Source organism: Amblyomma maculatum, chromosome 7, assembly GCF_055883805.1.
Source record: "Amblyomma maculatum isolate TAMU_Amacu chromosome 7, ASM5588380v1, whole genome shotgun sequence".
Classification (NCBI taxonomy): Eukaryota; Metazoa; Arthropoda; class Arachnida; order Ixodida; family Ixodidae; genus Amblyomma; species Amblyomma maculatum.
In genome coordinates this window covers 98,275,862-98,294,017 of record NC_139350.1, presented here as the reverse complement: position 1 = coordinate 98,294,017, position 18,156 = coordinate 98,275,862, and the positions used below count along the sequence as shown (strand labels likewise).

General features: G+C 47.5%; 32 non-coding genes across 32 annotated transcripts; all 32 read left to right on the top strand.

Annotated features, from left to right (window-relative positions):
- Nucleotides 1-69: 69 nt before the first annotated feature.
- Nucleotides 70-142, top strand: TRNAT-CGU (transfer RNA threonine (anticodon CGU)). The gene has a single exon. It is a non-coding gene; the product is annotated as a tRNA-Thr (tRNA).
- A 430-nt stretch (nt 143-572) lies between these two features.
- Nucleotides 573-645, top strand: TRNAT-CGU (transfer RNA threonine (anticodon CGU)). Its single transcript has one exon. It is a non-coding gene; the product is annotated as a tRNA-Thr (tRNA).
- Nucleotides 646-1,074: 429 nt separating this feature from the next.
- TRNAT-CGU (transfer RNA threonine (anticodon CGU)) lies at nt 1,075-1,147 on the top strand. The gene has a single exon. It is a non-coding gene; the product is annotated as a tRNA-Thr (tRNA).
- Nucleotides 1,148-1,573: 426 nt separating this feature from the next.
- TRNAT-CGU (transfer RNA threonine (anticodon CGU)) lies at nt 1,574-1,646 on the top strand. Its single transcript has one exon. It is a non-coding gene; the product is annotated as a tRNA-Thr (tRNA).
- A 429-nt stretch (nt 1,647-2,075) lies between these two features.
- On the top strand, nt 2,076-2,148 carry TRNAT-CGU (transfer RNA threonine (anticodon CGU)). The gene has a single exon. It is a non-coding gene; the product is annotated as a tRNA-Thr (tRNA).
- Nucleotides 2,149-2,572: 424 nt separating this feature from the next.
- TRNAT-CGU (transfer RNA threonine (anticodon CGU)) lies at nt 2,573-2,645 on the top strand. The gene has a single exon. It is a non-coding gene; the product is annotated as a tRNA-Thr (tRNA).
- A 426-nt stretch (nt 2,646-3,071) lies between these two features.
- On the top strand, nt 3,072-3,144 carry TRNAT-CGU (transfer RNA threonine (anticodon CGU)). Its single transcript has one exon. It is a non-coding gene; the product is annotated as a tRNA-Thr (tRNA).
- A 428-nt stretch (nt 3,145-3,572) lies between these two features.
- TRNAT-CGU (transfer RNA threonine (anticodon CGU)) lies at nt 3,573-3,645 on the top strand. The gene has a single exon. It is a non-coding gene; the product is annotated as a tRNA-Thr (tRNA).
- A 926-nt stretch (nt 3,646-4,571) lies between these two features.
- On the top strand, nt 4,572-4,644 carry TRNAT-CGU (transfer RNA threonine (anticodon CGU)). The gene has a single exon. It is a non-coding gene; the product is annotated as a tRNA-Thr (tRNA).
- A 427-nt stretch (nt 4,645-5,071) lies between these two features.
- TRNAT-CGU (transfer RNA threonine (anticodon CGU)) lies at nt 5,072-5,144 on the top strand. The gene has a single exon. It is a non-coding gene; the product is annotated as a tRNA-Thr (tRNA).
- A 429-nt stretch (nt 5,145-5,573) lies between these two features.
- TRNAT-CGU (transfer RNA threonine (anticodon CGU)) lies at nt 5,574-5,646 on the top strand. The gene has a single exon. It is a non-coding gene; the product is annotated as a tRNA-Thr (tRNA).
- Nucleotides 5,647-6,074: 428 nt separating this feature from the next.
- TRNAT-CGU (transfer RNA threonine (anticodon CGU)) lies at nt 6,075-6,147 on the top strand. The gene has a single exon. It is a non-coding gene; the product is annotated as a tRNA-Thr (tRNA).
- A 425-nt stretch (nt 6,148-6,572) lies between these two features.
- TRNAT-CGU (transfer RNA threonine (anticodon CGU)) lies at nt 6,573-6,645 on the top strand. The gene has a single exon. It is a non-coding gene; the product is annotated as a tRNA-Thr (tRNA).
- A 954-nt stretch (nt 6,646-7,599) lies between these two features.
- Nucleotides 7,600-7,672, top strand: TRNAT-CGU (transfer RNA threonine (anticodon CGU)). Its single transcript has one exon. It is a non-coding gene; the product is annotated as a tRNA-Thr (tRNA).
- A 939-nt stretch (nt 7,673-8,611) lies between these two features.
- On the top strand, nt 8,612-8,684 carry TRNAT-CGU (transfer RNA threonine (anticodon CGU)). The gene has a single exon. It is a non-coding gene; the product is annotated as a tRNA-Thr (tRNA).
- A 427-nt stretch (nt 8,685-9,111) lies between these two features.
- TRNAT-CGU (transfer RNA threonine (anticodon CGU)) lies at nt 9,112-9,184 on the top strand. Its single transcript has one exon. It is a non-coding gene; the product is annotated as a tRNA-Thr (tRNA).
- Nucleotides 9,185-9,612: 428 nt separating this feature from the next.
- On the top strand, nt 9,613-9,685 carry TRNAT-CGU (transfer RNA threonine (anticodon CGU)). Its single transcript has one exon. It is a non-coding gene; the product is annotated as a tRNA-Thr (tRNA).
- A 426-nt stretch (nt 9,686-10,111) lies between these two features.
- Nucleotides 10,112-10,184, top strand: TRNAT-CGU (transfer RNA threonine (anticodon CGU)). The gene has a single exon. It is a non-coding gene; the product is annotated as a tRNA-Thr (tRNA).
- Nucleotides 10,185-10,612: 428 nt separating this feature from the next.
- TRNAT-CGU (transfer RNA threonine (anticodon CGU)) lies at nt 10,613-10,685 on the top strand. Its single transcript has one exon. It is a non-coding gene; the product is annotated as a tRNA-Thr (tRNA).
- Nucleotides 10,686-11,116: 431 nt separating this feature from the next.
- On the top strand, nt 11,117-11,189 carry TRNAT-CGU (transfer RNA threonine (anticodon CGU)). Its single transcript has one exon. It is a non-coding gene; the product is annotated as a tRNA-Thr (tRNA).
- Nucleotides 11,190-11,645: 456 nt separating this feature from the next.
- Nucleotides 11,646-11,718, top strand: TRNAT-CGU (transfer RNA threonine (anticodon CGU)). The gene has a single exon. It is a non-coding gene; the product is annotated as a tRNA-Thr (tRNA).
- Nucleotides 11,719-12,652: 934 nt separating this feature from the next.
- TRNAT-CGU (transfer RNA threonine (anticodon CGU)) lies at nt 12,653-12,725 on the top strand. Its single transcript has one exon. It is a non-coding gene; the product is annotated as a tRNA-Thr (tRNA).
- Nucleotides 12,726-13,153: 428 nt separating this feature from the next.
- TRNAT-CGU (transfer RNA threonine (anticodon CGU)) lies at nt 13,154-13,226 on the top strand. The gene has a single exon. It is a non-coding gene; the product is annotated as a tRNA-Thr (tRNA).
- A 426-nt stretch (nt 13,227-13,652) lies between these two features.
- Nucleotides 13,653-13,725, top strand: TRNAT-CGU (transfer RNA threonine (anticodon CGU)). Its single transcript has one exon. It is a non-coding gene; the product is annotated as a tRNA-Thr (tRNA).
- Nucleotides 13,726-14,151: 426 nt separating this feature from the next.
- TRNAT-CGU (transfer RNA threonine (anticodon CGU)) lies at nt 14,152-14,224 on the top strand. Its single transcript has one exon. It is a non-coding gene; the product is annotated as a tRNA-Thr (tRNA).
- Nucleotides 14,225-14,651: 427 nt separating this feature from the next.
- TRNAT-CGU (transfer RNA threonine (anticodon CGU)) lies at nt 14,652-14,724 on the top strand. Its single transcript has one exon. It is a non-coding gene; the product is annotated as a tRNA-Thr (tRNA).
- A 431-nt stretch (nt 14,725-15,155) lies between these two features.
- Nucleotides 15,156-15,228, top strand: TRNAT-CGU (transfer RNA threonine (anticodon CGU)). Its single transcript has one exon. It is a non-coding gene; the product is annotated as a tRNA-Thr (tRNA).
- A 424-nt stretch (nt 15,229-15,652) lies between these two features.
- On the top strand, nt 15,653-15,725 carry TRNAT-CGU (transfer RNA threonine (anticodon CGU)). The gene has a single exon. It is a non-coding gene; the product is annotated as a tRNA-Thr (tRNA).
- A 427-nt stretch (nt 15,726-16,152) lies between these two features.
- TRNAT-CGU (transfer RNA threonine (anticodon CGU)) lies at nt 16,153-16,225 on the top strand. The gene has a single exon. It is a non-coding gene; the product is annotated as a tRNA-Thr (tRNA).
- A 430-nt stretch (nt 16,226-16,655) lies between these two features.
- Nucleotides 16,656-16,728, top strand: TRNAT-CGU (transfer RNA threonine (anticodon CGU)). The gene has a single exon. It is a non-coding gene; the product is annotated as a tRNA-Thr (tRNA).
- Nucleotides 16,729-17,157: 429 nt separating this feature from the next.
- On the top strand, nt 17,158-17,230 carry TRNAT-CGU (transfer RNA threonine (anticodon CGU)). The gene has a single exon. It is a non-coding gene; the product is annotated as a tRNA-Thr (tRNA).
- Nucleotides 17,231-17,656: 426 nt separating this feature from the next.
- On the top strand, nt 17,657-17,729 carry TRNAT-CGU (transfer RNA threonine (anticodon CGU)). Its single transcript has one exon. It is a non-coding gene; the product is annotated as a tRNA-Thr (tRNA).
- Nucleotides 17,730-18,156: the final 427 nt, after the last annotated feature.

The window sequence follows — 18,156 nt, the reverse complement described above, 5'->3', positions numbered from 1 at the left end:
CTGGTGAACACTCTCAAGGTTCGTATACAGACAAAATAAATACCCAAGCAAGTAGCAGGGGGGACAGCGGCCGATGTAGCTCAGTTGGTAGAGCACCGGACGCGTTATTCGGAGGTCGTGGGTTCGGATCCCACCATCGGCACGTTGTTTTTTCTTCTACTTTGTGTTTAATTATCTTTCCCCTAACAGATTACATTACTAATTTCTGTGATTATCCAAGTAAACATTAAAAAAAAAAAAAAGACATAAAGTACTATCCCCAACGCTTTCCTTGGCCTCGCCGACTGTTGGCTTCTTTCCTTCATGCATTATAACGAGCACCCTCATTTCCCTTTAATTGATCTGCTTGTAGCTAACGGGGGTCTCGGTTCTGGCAGTCTTGAAGCCATAGGTAGCGTAAGAGGGTTCTAGCACAGCTTTCGCCCTCGCTCTTGATCACGTTCTACGTGACGCTGGCGGTAACAAAGGACGTTCTACGTCCGCCGCTATGGTTGAGGGTGGCGCTGGTGAACACTCTCAAGGTTCGTATACAGACAACATAAATACCCAAGCAAGTAGCAGGGGGGACAGCGGCCGATGTAGCTCAGTTGGTAGAGCACCGGACGCGTTATTCGGAGGTCGTGGGTTCGGATCCCACCATCGGCACGTTGTTTTTTCTTCTACTTTGTGTTTAATTATCTTTCCCCTAACAGATTACATTACTAATTTCTGTGATTATCCAAGTAAACATTAAAAAAAAAAAAAGACATAAAGTACTATCCCCAACGCTTTCCTTGGCCTCGCCGACTGTTGGCTTCTTTCCTTCATGCATTATAACGAGCACCCTCATTTCCCTTTAATTGATCTGCTTGCAGCTAACGGGGGTCTCGGTTCTGGCAGTCTTGAAGCCATAGGTAGCGTAAGAGGGTTCTAGCACAGCTTTCGCCCTCGCTCTTGATCACGTTCTACGTGACGCTGGCGGTAACAAAGGACGTTCTACGTCCGCCGCTATGGTTGAGGGTGGCGCTGGTGAACACTCTCAAGGTTCGTATACAGACAACATAAATACCCAAGCAAGTAGCAGGGGGGACAGCGGCCGATGTAGCTCAGTTGGTAGAGCACCGGACGCGTTATTCGGAGGTCGTGGGTTCGGATCCCACCATCGGCACGTTGTTTTTTCTTCTACTTTATGTTTAATTATCTTTCCCCTAACAGATTACATTACTAATTTCTGTGATTATCCAAGTAAACATTAAAAAAAAAAGACATAAAGTACTATCCCCAACGCTTTCCTTGGCCTCGCCGACTGTTGGCTTCTTTCCTTCATGCATTATAACGAGCACCCTCATTTCCCTTTAATTGATCTGCTTGTAGCTAACGGGGGTCTCGGTTCTGGCAGTCTTGAAGCCATAGGTAGCGTAAGAGGGTTCTAGCACAGCTTTCGCCCTCGCTCTTGATCACGTTCTACGTGACGCTGGCGGTAACAAAGGACGTTCTACGTCCGCCGCTATGGTTGAGGGTGGCGCTGGTGAACACTCTCAAGGTTCGTATACAGACAACATAAATACCCAAGCAAGTAGCAGGGGGGACAGCGGCCGATGTAGCTCAGTTGGTAGAGCACCGGACGCGTTATTCGGAGGTCGTGGGTTCGGATCCCACCATCGGCACGTTGTTTTTTCTTCTACTTTGTGTTTAATTATCTTTCCCCTAACAGATTACATTACTAATTTCTGTGATTATCCAAGTAAACATTAAAAAAAAAAAAAGACATAAAGTACTATCCCCAACGCTTTCCTTGGCCTCGCCGACTGTTGGCTTCTTTCCTTCATGCATTATAACGAGCACCCTCATTTCCCTTTAATTGATCTGCTTGTAGCTAACGGGGGTCTCGGTTCTGGCAGTCTTGAAGCCATAGGTAGCGTAAGAGGGTTCTAGCACAGCTTTCGCCCTCGCTCTTGATCACGTTCTACGTGACGCTGGCGGTAACAAAGGACGTTCTACGTCCGCCGCTATGGTTGAGGGTGGCGCTGGTGAACACTTTCAAGGTTCGTATACAGACAACATAAATACCCAAGCAAGTAGCAGGGGGGACAGCGGCCGATGTAGCTCAGTTGGTAGAGCACCGGACGCGTTATTCGGAGGTCGTGGGTTCGGATCCCACCATCGGCACGTTATTTTTCTTCTACTTTGTGTTTAATTATCTTTCCCCTAACAGATTACATTACTAATTTCTGTGATTATCCAAGTAAACATTAAAAAAAAAGACATAAAGTACTATCCCCAACGCTTTCCTTGGCCTCGCCGACTGTTGGCTTCTTTCCTTCATGCATTATAACGAGCACCCTCATTTCCCTTTAATTGATCTGCTTGCAGCTAACGGGGGTCTCGGTTCTGGCAGTCTTGAAGCCATAGGTAGCGTAAGAGGGTTCTAGCACAGCTTTCGCCCTCGCTCTTGATCACGTTCTACGTGACGCTGGCGGTAACAAAGGACGTTCTACGTCCGCCGCTATGGTTGAGGGTGGCGCTGGTGAACACTCTCAAGGTTCGTATACAGACAACATAAATACCCAAGCAAGTAGCAGGGGGGACAGCGGCCGATGTAGCTCAGTTGGTAGAGCACCGGACGCGTTATTCGGAGGTCGTGGGTTCGGATCCCACCATCGGCACGTTGTTTTTTCTTCTACTTTATGTTTAATTATCTTTCCCCTAACAGATTACATTACTAATTTCTGTGATTATCCAAGTAAACATTAAAAAAAAAAGACATAAAGTACTATCCCCAACGCTTTCCTTGGCCTCGCCGACTGTTGGCTTCTTTCCTTCATGCATTATAACGAGCACCCTCATTTCCCTTTAATTGATCTGCTTGTAGCTAACGGGGGTCTCGGTTCTGGCAGTCTTGAAGCCATAGGTAGCGTAAGAGGGTTCTAGCACAGCTTTCGCCCTCGCTCTTGATCACGTTCTACGTGACGCTGGCGGTAACAAAGGACGTTCTACGTCCGCCGCTATGGTTGAGGGTGGCGCTGGTGAACACTCTCAAGGTTCGTATACAGACAACATAAATACCCAAGCAAGTAGCAGGGGGGACAGCGGCCGATGTAGCTCAGTTGGTAGAGCACCGGACGCGTTATTCGGAGGTCGTGGGTTCGGATCCCACCATCGGCACGTTGTTTTTTCTTCTACTTTGTGTTTAATTATCTTTCCCCTAACAGATTACATTACTAATTTCTGTGATTATCCAAGTAAACATTAAAAAAAAAAAAGACATAAAGTACTATCCCCAACGCTTTCCTTGGCCTCGCCGACTGTTGGCTTCTTTCCTTCATGCATTATAACGAGCACCCTCATTTCCCTTTAATTGATCTGCTTGTAGCTAACGGGGGTCTCGGTTCTGGCAGTCTTGAAGCCATAGGTAGCGTAAGAGGGTTCTAGCACAGCTTTCGCCCTCGCTCTTGATCACGTTCTACGTGACGCTGGCGGTAACAAAGGACGTTCTACGTCCGCCGCTATGGTTGAGGGTGGCGCTGGTGAACACTTTCAAGGTTCGTATACAGACAACATAAATACCCAAGCAAGTAGCAGGGGGGACAGCGGCCGATGTAGCTCAGTTGGTAGAGCACCGGACGCGTTATTCGGAGGTCGTGGGTTCGGATCCCACCATCGGCACGTTATTTTTCTTCTACTTTGTGTTTAATTATCTTTCCCCTAACAGATTACATTACTAATTTCTGTGATTATCCAAGTAAACATTAAAAAAAAAGACATAAAGTACTATCCCCAACGCTTTCCTTGGCCTCGCCGACTGTTGGCTTCTTTCCTTCATGCATTATAACGAGCACCCTCATTTCCCTTTAATTGATCTGCTTGTAGCTAACGGGGGTCTCGGTTCTGGCAGTCTTGAAGCCATAGGTAGCGTAAGAGGGTTCTAGCACAGCTTTCGCCCTCGCTCTTGATAACGTTCTACGTGACGCTGGCGGTAACAAAGGACGTTCTACGTCCGCCGCTATGGTTGAGGGTGGCGCTGGTGAACACTCTCAAGGTTCGTATACAGACAACATAAATACCCAAGCAAGTAGCAGGGGGGACAGCGGCCGATGTAGCTCAGTTGGTAGAGCACCGGACGCGTTATTCGGAGGTCTTGGGTTCGGATCCCACCATCGGCACGTTGTTTTTTCTTCTACTTTGTGTTTAATTATCTCTCCCCTAACAGATTACATTACTAATTTCTGTGATTATCCAAGTAAACATTAAAAAAAAAAAAAGACATAAAGTACTATCCCCAACGCTTTCCTTGGCCTCGCCGACTGTTGGCTTCTTTCCTTCATGCATTATAACGAGCACCCTCATTTCCCTTTAATTGATCTGCTTGTAGCTAACGGGGGTCTCGGTTCTGGCAGTCTTGAAGCCATAGGTAGCGTAGGAGGGTTCTAGCACAGCTTTCGCCCTCGCTCTTGATCACGTTCTACGTGACGCTGGCGGTAACAAAGGACGTTCTACGTCCGCCGCTATGGTTGAGGGTGGCGCTGGTGAACACTCTCAAGGTTCGTATACAGACAACATAAATACCCAAGCAAGTAGCACAGGGGACAGCGGCCGATGTAGCTCAGTTGGTAGAGCACCGGACGCGTTATTCGGAGGTCGTGGGTTCGGATCCCACCATCGGCACGTTGTTTTTTCTTCTACTTTGTGTTTAATTATCTTTCCCCTAACAGATTACATTACTAATTTCTGTGATTATCCAAGTAAACATTAAAAAAAAAAAGACATAAAGTACTATCCCCAACGCTTTCCTTGGCCTCGCCGACTGTTGGCTTCTTTCCTTCATGCATTATAACGAGCACCCTCATTTCCCTTTAATTGATCTGCTTGTAGCTAACGGGGGTCTCGGTTCTGGCAGTCTTGAAGCCATAGGTAGCGTAAGAGGGTTCTAGCACAGCTTTCGCCCTCGCTCTTGATCACGTTCTAGGTGACGCTGGCGGTAACAAAGGACGTTCTACGTCCGCCGCTATGGTTGAGGGTGGCGCTGGTGAACACTCTCAAGGTTCGTATACAGACAAAATAAATACCCAAGCAAGTAGCAGGGGGGACAGCGGCCGATGTAGCTCAGTTGGTAGAGCACCGGACGCGTTATTCGGAGGTCGTGGGTTCGGATCCCACCATCGGCACGTTGTTTTTTCTTCTACTTTGTGTTTAATTATCTTTCCCCTAACAGATTACATTACTAATTTCTGTGATTATCCAAGTAAACATTAAAAAAAAAAAAAGACATAAAGTACTATCCCCAACGCTTTCCTTGGCCTCGCCGACTGTTGGCTTCTTTCCTTCATGCATTATAACGAGCACCCTCATTTCCCTTTAATTGATCTGCTTGTAGCTAACGGGGGTCTCGGTTCTGGCAGTCTTGAAGCCATAGGTAGCGTAAGAGGGTTCTAGCACAGCTTTCGCCCTCGCTCTTGATCACGTTCTACGTGACGCTGGCGGTAACAAAGGACGTTCTACGTCCGCCGCTATGGTTGAACGTGGCGCTGGTGAACACTCTCAAGGTTCGTATACAGACAACATAAATACCCAAGCAAGTAGCAGGGGGGACAGCGGCCGATGTAGCTCAGTTGGTAGAGCACCGGACGCGTTATTCGGAGGTCGTGGGTTCGGATCCCACCATCGGCACGTTGTTTTTTCTTCTACTTTGTGTTTAATTATCTTTCCCCTAACAGATTACATTACTAATTTCTGTGATTATCCAAGTAAACATTAAAAAAAAAAAAGACATAAAGTACTATCCCCAACGCTTTCCTTGGCCTCGCCGACTGTTGGCTTCTTTCCTTCATGCATTATAACGAGCACCCTCATTTCCCTTTAATTGATCTGCTTGTAGCTAACGGGGGTCTCGGTTCTGGCAGTCTTGAAGCCATAGGTAGCGTAAGAGGGTTCTAGCACAGCTTTCGCCCTCGCTCTTGATCACGTTCTACGTGACGCTGGCGGTAACAAAGGACGTTCTACGTCCGCCGCTATGGTTGAGGGTGGCGCTGGTGAACACTCTCAAGGTTCGTATACAGACAACATAAATACCCAAGCAAGTAGCAGGGGGGACAGCGGCCGATGTAGCTCAGTTGGTAGAGCACCGGACGCGTTATTCGGAGGTCGTGGGTTCGGATCCCACCATCGGCACGTTGTTTTTTCTTCTACTTTATGTTTAATTATCTTTCCCCTAACAGATTACATTACTAATTTCTGTGATTATCCAAGTAAACATTAAAAAAAAAGACATAAAGTACTATCCCCAACGCTTTCCTTGGCCTCGCCGACTGTTGGCTTCTTTCCTTCATGCATTATAACGAGCACCCTCATTTCCCTTTAATTGATCTGCTTGTAGCTAACGGGGGTCTCGGTTCTGGCAGTCTTGAAGCCATAGGTAGCGTAAGAGGGTTCTAGCACAGCTTTCGCCCTCGCTCTTGATCACGTTCTACGTGACGCTGGCGGTAACAAAGGACGTTCTACGTCCGCCGCTATGGTTGAGGGTGGCGCTGGTGAACACTTTCAAGGTTCGTATACAGACAACATAAATACCCAAGCAAGTAGCAGGGGGGACAGCGGCCGATGTAGCTCAGTTGGTAGAGCACCGGACGCGTTATTCGGAGGTCGTGGGTTCGGATCCCACCATCGGCACGTTGTTTTTTCTTCTACTTTGTGTTTAATTATCTTTCCCCTAACAGATTACATTACTAATTTCTGTGATTATCCAAGTAAACATTAAAAAAAAAAGACATAAAGTACTATCCCCAACGCTTTCCTTGGCCTCGCCGACTGTTGGCTTCTTTCCTTCATGCATTATAACGAGCACCCTCATTTCCCTTTAATTGATCTGCTTGTAGCTAACGGGGGTCTCGGTTCTGGCAGTCTTGAAGCCATAGGTAGCGTAAGAGGGTTCTAGCACAGCTTTCGCCCTCGCTCTTGATAACGTTCTACGTGACGCTGGCGGTAACAAAGGACGTTCTACGTCCGCCGCTATGGTTGAGGGTGGCGCTGGTGAACACTCTCAAGGTTCGTATACAGACAACATAAATACCCAAGCAAGTAGCAGGGGGGACAGCGGCCGATGTAGCTCAGTTGGTAGAGCACCGGACGCGTTATTCGGAGGTCTTGGGTTCGGATCCCACCATCGGCACGTTGTTTTTTCTTCTACTTTGTGTTTAATTATCTTTCCCCTAACAGATTACATTACTAATTTCTGTGATTATCCAAGTAAACATTAAAAAAAAAAGACATAAAGTACTATCCCCAACGCTTTCCTTGGCCTCGCCGACTGTTGGCTTCTTTCCTTGGCCTCGCCGACTGTTGGCTTCTTTCCTTCATGCATTATAACGAGCACCCTCATTTCCCTTTAATTGATCTGCTTGTAGCTAACGGGGGTCTCGGTTCTGGCAGTCTTGAAGCCATAGGTAGCGTAAGAGGGTTCTAGCACAGCTTTCGCCCTCGCTCTTGATCACGTTCTACGTGACGCTGGCGGTAACAAAGGACGTTCTACGTCCGCCGCTATGGTTGAGGGTGGCGCTGGTGAACACTCTCAAGGTTCGTATACAGACAACATAAATACCCAAGCAAGTAGCAGGGGGGACAGCGGCCGATGTAGCTCAGTTGGTAGAGCACCGGACGCGTTATTCGGAGGTCGTGGGTTCGGATCCCACCATCGGCACGTTGTTTTTTCTTCTACTTTGTGTTTAATTATCTTTCCCCTAACAGATTACATTACTAATTTCTGTGATTATCCAAGTAAACATTTAAAAAAAAAAAAAAAAAGACAAAGTACTATCCCCAACGCTCTCCTTGGCCTCGCCGACTGTTGGCTTCTTTCCTTCATGCATTATAACGAGCACCCTCATTTCCCTTTAATTGACCTGCTTGTAGCTAACGGGGGTCTCGGTTCTGGCAGTCTTGAAGCCATAGGTAGCGTAAGAGGGTTCTAGCACAGCTTTCGCCCTCGCTCTTGATCACGTTCTACGTGACGCTGGCGGTAACAAAGGGCGTTCTACGTCCGCCGCTATGGTTGAGGGTGGCGCTGGTGAACACTCTCAAGGTTCGTATACAGACAACATAAATACCCAAGCAAGTAGCAGGGGGGACAGCGGCCGATGTAGCTCAGTTGGTAGAGCACAGGACGCGTTATTCGGAGGTCGTGGGTTCGGATCCCACCATCGGCACGTTGTTTTTTCTTCTACTTTGTGTTTAATTATCTTTCCCCTAAGAGATTACATTACTAATTTCTGTGATTATCCAAGTAAACATTAAAAAAAAAAAAAAAAAAAAGACAAAGTACTATCCCCAACGCTCTCCTTGGCCTCGCCGACTGTTGGCTTCTTTCCTTCATGCATTATAACGAGCACCCTCATTTCCCTTTAATTGATCTGCTTGTAGCTAACGGGGGTCTCGGTTCTGGCAGTCTTGAAGCCATAGGTAGCGTAAGAGGGTTCTAGCACAGCTTTCGCCCTCGCTCTTGATCACGTTCTACGTGACGCTGGCAGTAACAAAGGACGTTCTACGTCCGCCGCTATGGTTGAGGGTGGCGCTGGTGAACACTCTCAAGGTTCGTATACAGACAACATAAATACCCAAGCAAGTAGCAGGGGGGACAGCGGCCGATGTAGCTCAGTTGGTAGAGCACCGGACGCGTTATTCGGAGGTCGTGGGTTCGGATCCCACCATCGGCACGTTGTTTTTCTTCTACTTTGTGTTTAATTATCTTTCCCCTAACAGATTACATTACTAATTTCTGTGATTATCCAAGTAAACATTAAAAAAAAAAAAGACATAAAGTACTATCCCCAACGCTTTCCTTGGCCTCGCCGACTGTTGGCTTCTTTCCTTCATGCATTATAACGAGCACCCTCATTTCCCTTTAATTGATCTGCTTGTAGCTAACGGGGGTCTCGGTTCTGGCAGTCTTGAAGCCATAGGTAGCGTAAGAGGGTTCTAGCACAGCTTTCGCCCTCGCTCTTGATCACGTTCTACGTGACGCTGGCGGTAACAAAGGACGTTCTACGTCCGCCGCTATGGTTGAGGCTGGCGCTGGTGAACACTCTCAAGGTTCGTATACAGACAACATAAATACCCAAGCAAGTAGCAGGGGGGACAGCGGCCGATGTAGCTCAGTTGGTAGAGCACCGGACGCGTTATTCGGAGGTCGTGGGTTCGGATCCCACCATCGGCACGTTGTTTTTTCTTCTACTTTGTGTTTAATTATCTTTCCCCTAACAGATTACATTACTAATTTCTGTGATTATCCAAGTAAACATTAAAAAAAAAAAAGACATAAAGTACTATCCCCAACGCTTTCCTTGGCCTCGCCGACTGTTGGCTTCTTTCCTTCATGCATTATAACGAGCACCCTCATTTCCCTTTAATTGATCTGCTTGTAGCTAACGGGGGTCTCGGTTCTGGCAGTCTTGAAGCCATAGGTAGCGTAAGAGGGTTCTAGCACAGCTTTCGCCCTCGCTCTTGATCACGTTCTACGTGACGCTGGCGGTAACAAAGGACGTTCTACGTCCGCCGCTATGGTTGAGGGTGGCGCTGGTGAACACTCTCAAGGTTCGTATACAGACAACATAAATACCCAAGCAAGTAGCAGGGGGGACAGCGGCCGATGTAGCTCAGTTGGTAGAGCACCGGACGCGTTATTCGGAGGTCGTGGGTTCGGATCCCACCATCGGCACGTTGTTTTTTCTTCTACTTTGTGTTTAATTATCTTTCCCCTAACAGATTACATTACTAATTTCTGTGATTATCCAAGTAAACATTAAAAAAAAAAGACATAAAGTACTATCCCCAACGCTTTCCTTGGCCTCGTCGACTGTTGGCTTCTTTCCTTCATGCATTATAACGAGCACCCTCATTTCCCTTTAATTGATCTGCTTGTAGCTAACGGGGGTCTCGGTTCTGGCAGTCTTGAAGCCATAGGTAGCGTAAGAGGGTTCTAGCACAGCTTTCGCGCTCGCTCTTGATCACGTTCTACGTGACGCTGGCGGTAACAAAGGACGTTCTACGTCCGCCGCTATGGTTGAGGGTGGCGCTGGTGAACACTCTCAAGGTTCGTATACAGACAACATAAATACCCAAGCAAGTAGCAGGGGGGACAGCGGCCGATGTAGCTCAGTTGGTAGAGCACCGGACGCGTTATTCGGAGGTCGTGGGTTCGGATCCCACCATCGGCACGTTGTTTTTTCTTCTACTTTGTGTTTAATTATCTTTCCCCTAACAGATTACATTACTAATTTCTGTGATTATCCAAGTACACATTAAAAAAAAAAAAGACATAAAGTACTATCCCCAACGCTTTCCTTGGCCTCGCCGACTGTTGGCTTCTTTCCTTCATGCATTATAACGAGCACCCTCATTTCCCTTTAATTGATCTGCTTGTAGCTAACGGGGGTCTCGGTTCTGGCAGTCTTGAAGCCATAGGTAGCGTAAGAGGGTTCTAGCACAGCTTTCGCCCTCGCTCTTGATCACGTTCTACGTGACGCTGGCGGTAACAAAGGACGTTCTACGTCCGCCGCTATGGTTGAGGGTGGCGCTGGTGAACACTCTCAAGGTTCGTATACAGACAACATAAATACCCAAGCAAGTAGCAGGGGGGACAGCGGCCGATGTAGCTCAGTTGGTAGAGCACCGGACGCGTTATTCGGAGGTCGTGGGTTCGGATCCCACCATCGGCACGTTGTTTTTTCTTCTACTTTGTGTTTAATTATCTTTCCCCTAACAGATTACATTACTAATTTCTGTGATTATCCAAGTAAACATTTAAAAAAAAAAAAAAAAGACAAAGTACTATCCCCAACGCTCTCCTTGGCCTCGCCGACTGTTGGCTTCTTTCCTTCATGCATTATAACGAGCACCCTCATTTCCCTTTAATTGATCTGCTTGTAGCTAACGGGGGTCTCGGTTCTGGCAGTCTTGAAGCCATAGGTAGCGTAAGAGGGTTCTAGCACAGCTTTCGCCCTCGCTCTTGATCACGTTCTACGTGACGCTGGCGGTAACAAAGGACGTTCTACGTCCGCCGCTATGGTTGAGGGTGGCGCTGGTGAACACTCTCAAGGTTCGTATACAGATAACATAAATACCCAAGCAAGTAGCAGGGGGGACAGCGGCCGATGTAGCTCAGTTGGTAGAGCACCGGACGCGTTATTCGGAGGTCGTGGGTTCGGATCCCACCATCGGCACGTTGTTTTTCTTCTACTTTGTGTTTAATTATCTTTCCCCTAACAGATTACATTACTAATTTCTGTGATTATCCAAGTAAACATTAAAAAAAAAAAAGACATAAAGTACTATCCCCAACGCTTTCCTTGGCCTCGCCGACTGTTGGCTTCTTTCCTTGGCCTCGCCGACTGTTGGCTTCTTTCCTTCATGCATTATAACGAGCACCCTCATTTCCCTTTAATTGATCTGCTTGTAGCTAACGGGGGTCTCGGTTCTGGCAGTCTTGAAGCCATAGGTAGCGTAAGAGGGTTCTAGCACAGCTTTCGCCCTCGCTCTTGATCACGTTCTACGTGACGCTGGCGGTAACAAAGGACGTTCTACGTCCGCCGCTATGGTTGAGGGTGGCGCTGGTGAACACTCTCAAGGTTCGTATACAGACAACATAAATACCCAAGCAAGTAGCAGGGGGGACAGCGGCCGATGTAGCTCAGTTGGTAGAGCACCGGACGCGTTATTCGGAGGTCGTGGGTTCGGATCCCACCATCGGCACGTTGTTTTTTCTTCTACTTTGTGTTTAATTATCTTTCCCCTAACAGATTACATTACTAATTTCTGTGATTATCCAAGTAAACATTTAAAAAAAAAGACAAAGTACTATCCCCAACGCTCTCCTTGGCCTCGCCGACTGTTGGCTTCTTTCCTTCATGCATTATAACGAGCACCCTCATTTCCCTTTAATTGACCTGCTTGTAGCTAACGGGGGTCTCGGTTCTGGCAGTCTTGAAGCCATAGGTAGCGTAAGAGGGTTCTAGCACAGCTTTCGCCCTCGCTCTTGATCACGTTCTACGTGACGCTGGCGGTAACAAAGGGCGTTCTACGTCCGCCGCTATGGTTGAGGGTGGCGCTGGTGAACACTCTCAAGGTTCGTATACAGACAACATAAATACCCAAGCAAGTAGCAGGGGGGACAGCGGCCGATGTAGCTCAGTTGGTAGAGCACAGGACGCGTTATTCGGAGGTCGTGGGTTCGGATTCCACCATCGGCACGTTGTTTTTTCTTCTACTTTGTGTTTAATTATCTTTCCCCTAAGAGATTACATTACTAATTTCTGTGATTATCCAAGTAAACATTAAAAAAAAAAAAAAAAAAAAAAAGACAAAGTACTATCCCCAACGCTCTCCTTGGCCTCGCCGACTGTTGGCTTCTTTCCTTCATGCATTATAACGAGCACCCTCATTTCCCTTTAATTGATCTGCTTGTAGCTAACGGGGGTCTCGGTTCTGGCAGTCTTGAAGCCATAGGTAGCGTAAGAGGGTTCTAGCACAGCTTTCGCCCTCGCTCTTGATCACGTTCTACGTGACGCTGGCAGTAACAAAGGACGTTCTACGTCCGCCGCTATGGTTGAGGGTGGCGCTGGTGAACACTCTCAAGGTTCGTATACAGACAACATAAATACCCAAGCAAGTAGCAGGGGGGACAGCGGCCGATGTAGCTCAGTTGGTAGAGCACCGGACGCGTTATTCGGAGGTCGTGGGTTCGGATCCCACCATCGGCACGTTGTTTTTCTTCTACTTTGTGTTTAATTATCTTTCCCCTAACAGATTACATTACTAATTTCTGTGATTATCCAAGTAAACATTAAAAAAAAAAAAAGACATAAAGTACTATCCCCAACGCTTTCCTTGGCCTCGCCGACTGTTGGCTTCTTTCCTTCATGCATTATAACGAGCACCCTCATTTCCCTTTAATTGATCTGCTTGTAGCTAACGGGGGTCTCGGTTCTGGCAGTCTTGAAGCCATAGGTAGCGTAAGAGGGTTCTAGCACAGCTTTCGCCCTCGCTCTTGATCACGTTCTACGTGACGCTGGCGGTAACAAAGGACGTTCTACGTCCGCCGCTATGGTTGAGGCTGGCGCTGGTGAACACTCTCAAGGTTCGTATACAGACAACATAAATACCCAAGCAAGTAGCAGGGGGGACAGCGGCCGATGTAGCTCAGTTGGTAGAGCACCGGACGCGTTATTCGGAGGTCGTGGGTTCGGATCCCACCATCGGCACGTTGTTTTTTCTTCTACTTTGTGTTTAATTATCTTTCCCCTAACAGATTACATTACTAATTTCTGTGATTATCCAAGTAAACATTAAAAAAAAAAGACATAAAGTACTATCCCCAACGCTTTCCTTGGCCTCGCCGACTGTTGGCTTCTTTCCTTCATGCATTATAACGAGCACCCTCATTTCCCTTTAATTGATCTGCTTGTAGCTAACGGGGGTCTCGGTTCTGGCAGTCTTGAAGCCATAGGTAGCGTAAGAGGGTTCTAGCACAGCTTTCGCCCTCGCTCTTGATCACGTTCTACGTGACGCTGGCGGTAACAAAGGACGTTCTACGTCCGCCGCTATGGTTGAGGGTGGCGCTGGTGAACACTCTCAAGGTTCGTATACAGACAACATAAATACCCAAGCAAGTAGCAGGGGGGACAGCGGCCGATGTAGCTCAGTTGGTAGAGCACCGGACGCGTTATTCGGAGGTCGTGGGTTCGGATCCCACCATCGGCACGTTGTTTTTTCTTCTACTTTGTGTTTAATTATCTTTCCCCTAACAGATTACATTACTAATTTCTGTGATTATCCAAGTAAACATTAAAAAAAAAAGACATAAAGTACTATCCCCAACGCTTTCCTTGGCCTCGTCGACTGTTGGCTTCTTTCCTTCATGCATTATAACGAGCACCCTCATTTCCCTTTAATTGATCTGCTTGTAGCTAACGGGGGTCTCGGTTCTGGCAGTCTTGAAGCCATAGGTAGCGTAAGAGGGTTCTAGCACAGCTTTCGCGCTCGCTCTTGATCACGTTCTACGTGACGCTGGCGGTAACAAAGGACGTTCTACGTCCGCCGCTATGGTTGAGGGTGGCGCTGGTGAACACTCTCAAGGTTCGTATACAGACAACATAAATACCCAAGCAAGTAGCAGGGGGGACAGCGGCCGATGTAGCTCAGTTGGTAGAGCACCGGACGCGTTATTCGGAGGTCGTGGGTTCGGATCCCACCATCGGCACGTTGTTTTTTCTTCTACTTTGTGTTTAATTATCTTTCCCCTAACAGATTACATTACTAATTTCTGTGATTATCCAAGTACACATTAAAAAAAAAAAGACATAAAGTACTATCCCCAACGCTTTCCTTGGCCTCGCCGACTGTTGGCTTCTTTCCTTCATGCATTATAACGAGCACCCTCATTTCCCTTTAATTGATCTGCTTGTAGCTAACGGGGGTCTCGGTTCTGGCAGTCTTGAAGCCATAGGTAGCGTAAGAGGGTTCTAGCACAGCTTTCGCCCTCGCTCTTGATCACGTTCTACGTGACGCTGGCGGTAACAAAGGACGTTCTACGTCCGCCGCTATGGTTGAGGGTGGCGCTGGTGAACACTCTCAAGGTTCGTATACAGACAACATAAATACCCAAGCAAGTAGCAGGGGGGACAGCGGCCGATGTAGCTCAGTTGGTAGAGCACCGGACGCGTTATTCGGAGGTCGTGGGTTCGGATCCCACCATCGGCACGTTGTTTTTTCTTCTACTTTGTGTTTAATTATCTTTCCCCTAACAGATTACATTACTAATTTCTGTGATTATCCAAGTAAACATTTAAAAAAAAAAAAAAAAGACAAAGTACTATCCCCAACGCTCTCCTTGGCCTCGCCGACTGTTGGCTTCTTTCCTTCATGCATTATAACGAGCACCCTCATTTCCCTTTAATTGATCTGCTTGTAGCTAACGGGGGTCTCGGTTCTGGCAGTCTTGAAGCCATAGGTAGCGTAAGAGGGTTCTAGCACAGCTTTCGCCCTCGCTCTTGATCACGTTCTACGTGACGCTGGCGGTAACAAAGGACGTTCTACGTCCGCCGCTATGGTTGAGGGTGGCGCTGGTGAACACTCTCAAGGTTCGTATACAGATAACATAAATACCCAAGCAAGTAGCAGGGGGGACAGCGGCCGATGTAGCTCAGTTGGTAGAGCACCGGACGCGTTATTCGGAGGTCGTGGGTTCGGATCCCACCATCGGCACGTTGTTTTTCTTCTACTTTGTGTTTAATTATCTTTCCCCTAACAGATTACATTACTAATTTCTGTGATTATCCAAGTAAACATTAAAAAAAAAAAGACAAAGTACTATCCCCAACGCTTTCCTTGGCCTCGCCGACTGTTGGCTTCTTTCCTTCATGCATTATAACGAGCACCCTCATTTCCCTTTAATTGATCTGCTTGTAGCTAACGGGGGTCTCGGTTCTGGCAGTCTTGAAGCCATAGGTAGCGTAAGAGGGTTCTAGCACAGCTTTCGCCCTCGCTCTTGATCACGTTCTACGTGACGCTGGCGGTAACAAAGGACGTTCTACGTCCGCCGCTATGGTTGAGGGTGGCGCTGGTGAACACTCTCAAGGTTCGTATACAGACAACATAAATACCCAAGCAAGTAGCAGGGGGGACAGCGGCCGATGTAGCTCAGTTGGTAGAGCACCGGACGCGTTATTCGGAGGTCGTGGGTTCGGATCCCACCATCGGCACGTTGTTTTTTCTTCTACTTTGTGTTTAATTATCTTTCCCCTAACAGATTACATTACTAATTTCTGTGATTATCCAAGTAAACATTAAAAAAAAAAAGACATAAAGTACTATCCCCAACGCTTTCCTTGGCCTCGCCGACTGTTGGCTTCTTTCCTTCATGCATTATAACGAGCACCCTCATTTCCCTTTAATTGATCTGCTTGTAGCTAACGGGGGTCTCGGTTCTGGCAGTCTTGAAGCCATAGGTAGCGTAAGAGGGTTCTAGCACAGCTTTCGCCCTCGCTCTTGATCACGTTCTACGTGACGCTGGCGGTAACAAAGGACGTTATACGTCCGCCGCTATGGTTGAGGGTGGCGCTGGTGAACACTCTCAAGGTTCGTATACAGACAAAATAAATACCCAAGCAAGTAGCAGGGGGGACAGCGGCCGATGTAGCTCAGTTGGTAGAGCACCGGACGCGTTATTCGGAGGTCGTGGGTTCGGATCCCACCATCGGCACGTTGTTTTTTCTTCTACTTTGTGTTTAATTATCTTTCCCCTAACAGATTACATTACTAATTTCTGTGATTATCCAAGTAAACATTAAAAAAAAAAAAAAGACATAAAGTACTATCCCCAACGCTTTCCTTGGCCTCGCCGACTGTTGGCTTCTTTCCTTCATGCATTATAACGAGCACCCTCATTTCCCTTTAATTGATCTGCTTGTAGCTAACGGGGGTCTCGGTTCTGGCAGTCTTGAAGCCATAGGTAGCGTAAGAGGGTTCTAGCACAGCTTTCGCCCTCGCTCTTGATCACGTTCTACGTGACGCTGGCGGTAACAAAGGACGTTCTACGTCCGCCGCTATGGTTGAGGGTGGCGCTGGTGAACACTCTCAAGGTTCGTATACAGACAACATAAATACCCAAGCAAGTAGCAGGGGGGACAGCGGCCGATGTAGCTCAGTTGGTAGAGCACCGGACGCGTTATTCGGAGGTCGTGGGTTCGGATCCCACCATCGGCACGTTGTTTTTTCTTCTACTTTGTGTTTAATTATCTTTCCCCTAACAGATTACATTACTAATTTCTGTGATTATCCAAGTAAACATTAAAAAAAAAAAAAGACATAAAGTACTATCCCCAACGCTTTCCTTGGCCTCGCCGACTGTTGGCTTCTTTCCTTCATGCATTATAACGAGCACCCTCATTTCCCTTTAATTGATCTGCTTGCAGCTAACGGGGGTCTCGGTTCTGGCAGTCTTGAAGCCATAGGTAGCGTAAGAGGGTTCTAGCACAGCTTTCGCCCTCGCTCTTGATCACGTTCTACGTGACGCTGGCGGTAACAAAGGACGTTCTACGTCCGCCGCTATGGTTGAGGGTGGCGCTGGTGAACACTCTCAAGGTTCGTATACAGACAACATAAATACCCAAGCAAGTAGCAGGGGGGACAGCGGCCGATGTAGCTCAGTTGGTAGAGCACCGGACGCGTTATTCGGAGGTCGTGGGTTCGGATCCCACCATCGGCACGTTGTTTTTTCTTCTACTTTATGTTTAATTATCTTTCCCCTAACAGATTACATTACTAATTTCTGTGATTATCCAAGTAAACATTAAAAAAAAAAGACATAAAGTACTATCCCCAACGCTTTCCTTGGCCTCGCCGACTGTTGGCTTCTTTCCTTCATGCATTATAACGAGCACCCTCATTTCCCTTTAATTGATCTGCTTGTAGCTAACGGGGGTCTCGGTTCTGGCAGTCTTGAAGCCATAGGTAGCGTAAGAGGGTTCTAGCACAGCTTTCGCCCTCGCTCTTGATCACGTTCTACGTGACGCTGGCGGTAACAAAGGACGTTCTACGTCCGCCGCTATGGTTGAGGGTGGCGCTGGTGAACACTCTCAAGGTTCGTATACAGACAACATAAATACCCAAGCAAGTAGCAGGGGGGACAGCGGCCGATGTAGCTCAGTTGGTAGAGCACCGGACGCGTTATTCGGAGGTCGTGGGTTCGGATCCCACCATCGGCACGTTGTTTTTTCTTCTACTTTGTGTTTAATTATCTTTCCCCTAACAGATTACATTACTAATTTCTGTGATTATCCAAGTAAACATTAAAAAAAAAAAAAGACATAAAGTACTATCCCCAACGCTTTCCTTGGCCTCGCCGACTGTTGGCTTCTTTCCTTCATGCATTATAACGAGCACCCTCATTTCCCTTTAATTGATCTGCTTGTAGCTAACGGGGGTCTCGGTTCTGGCAGTCTTGAAGCCATAGGTAGCGTAAGAGGGTTCTAGCACAGCTTTCGCCCTCGCTCTTGATCACGTTCTACGTGACGCTGGCGGTAACAAAGGACGTTCTACGTCCGCCGCTATGGTTGAGGGTGGCGCTGGTGAACACTTTCAAGGTTCGTATACAGACAACATAAATACCCAAGCAAGTAGCAGGGGGGACAG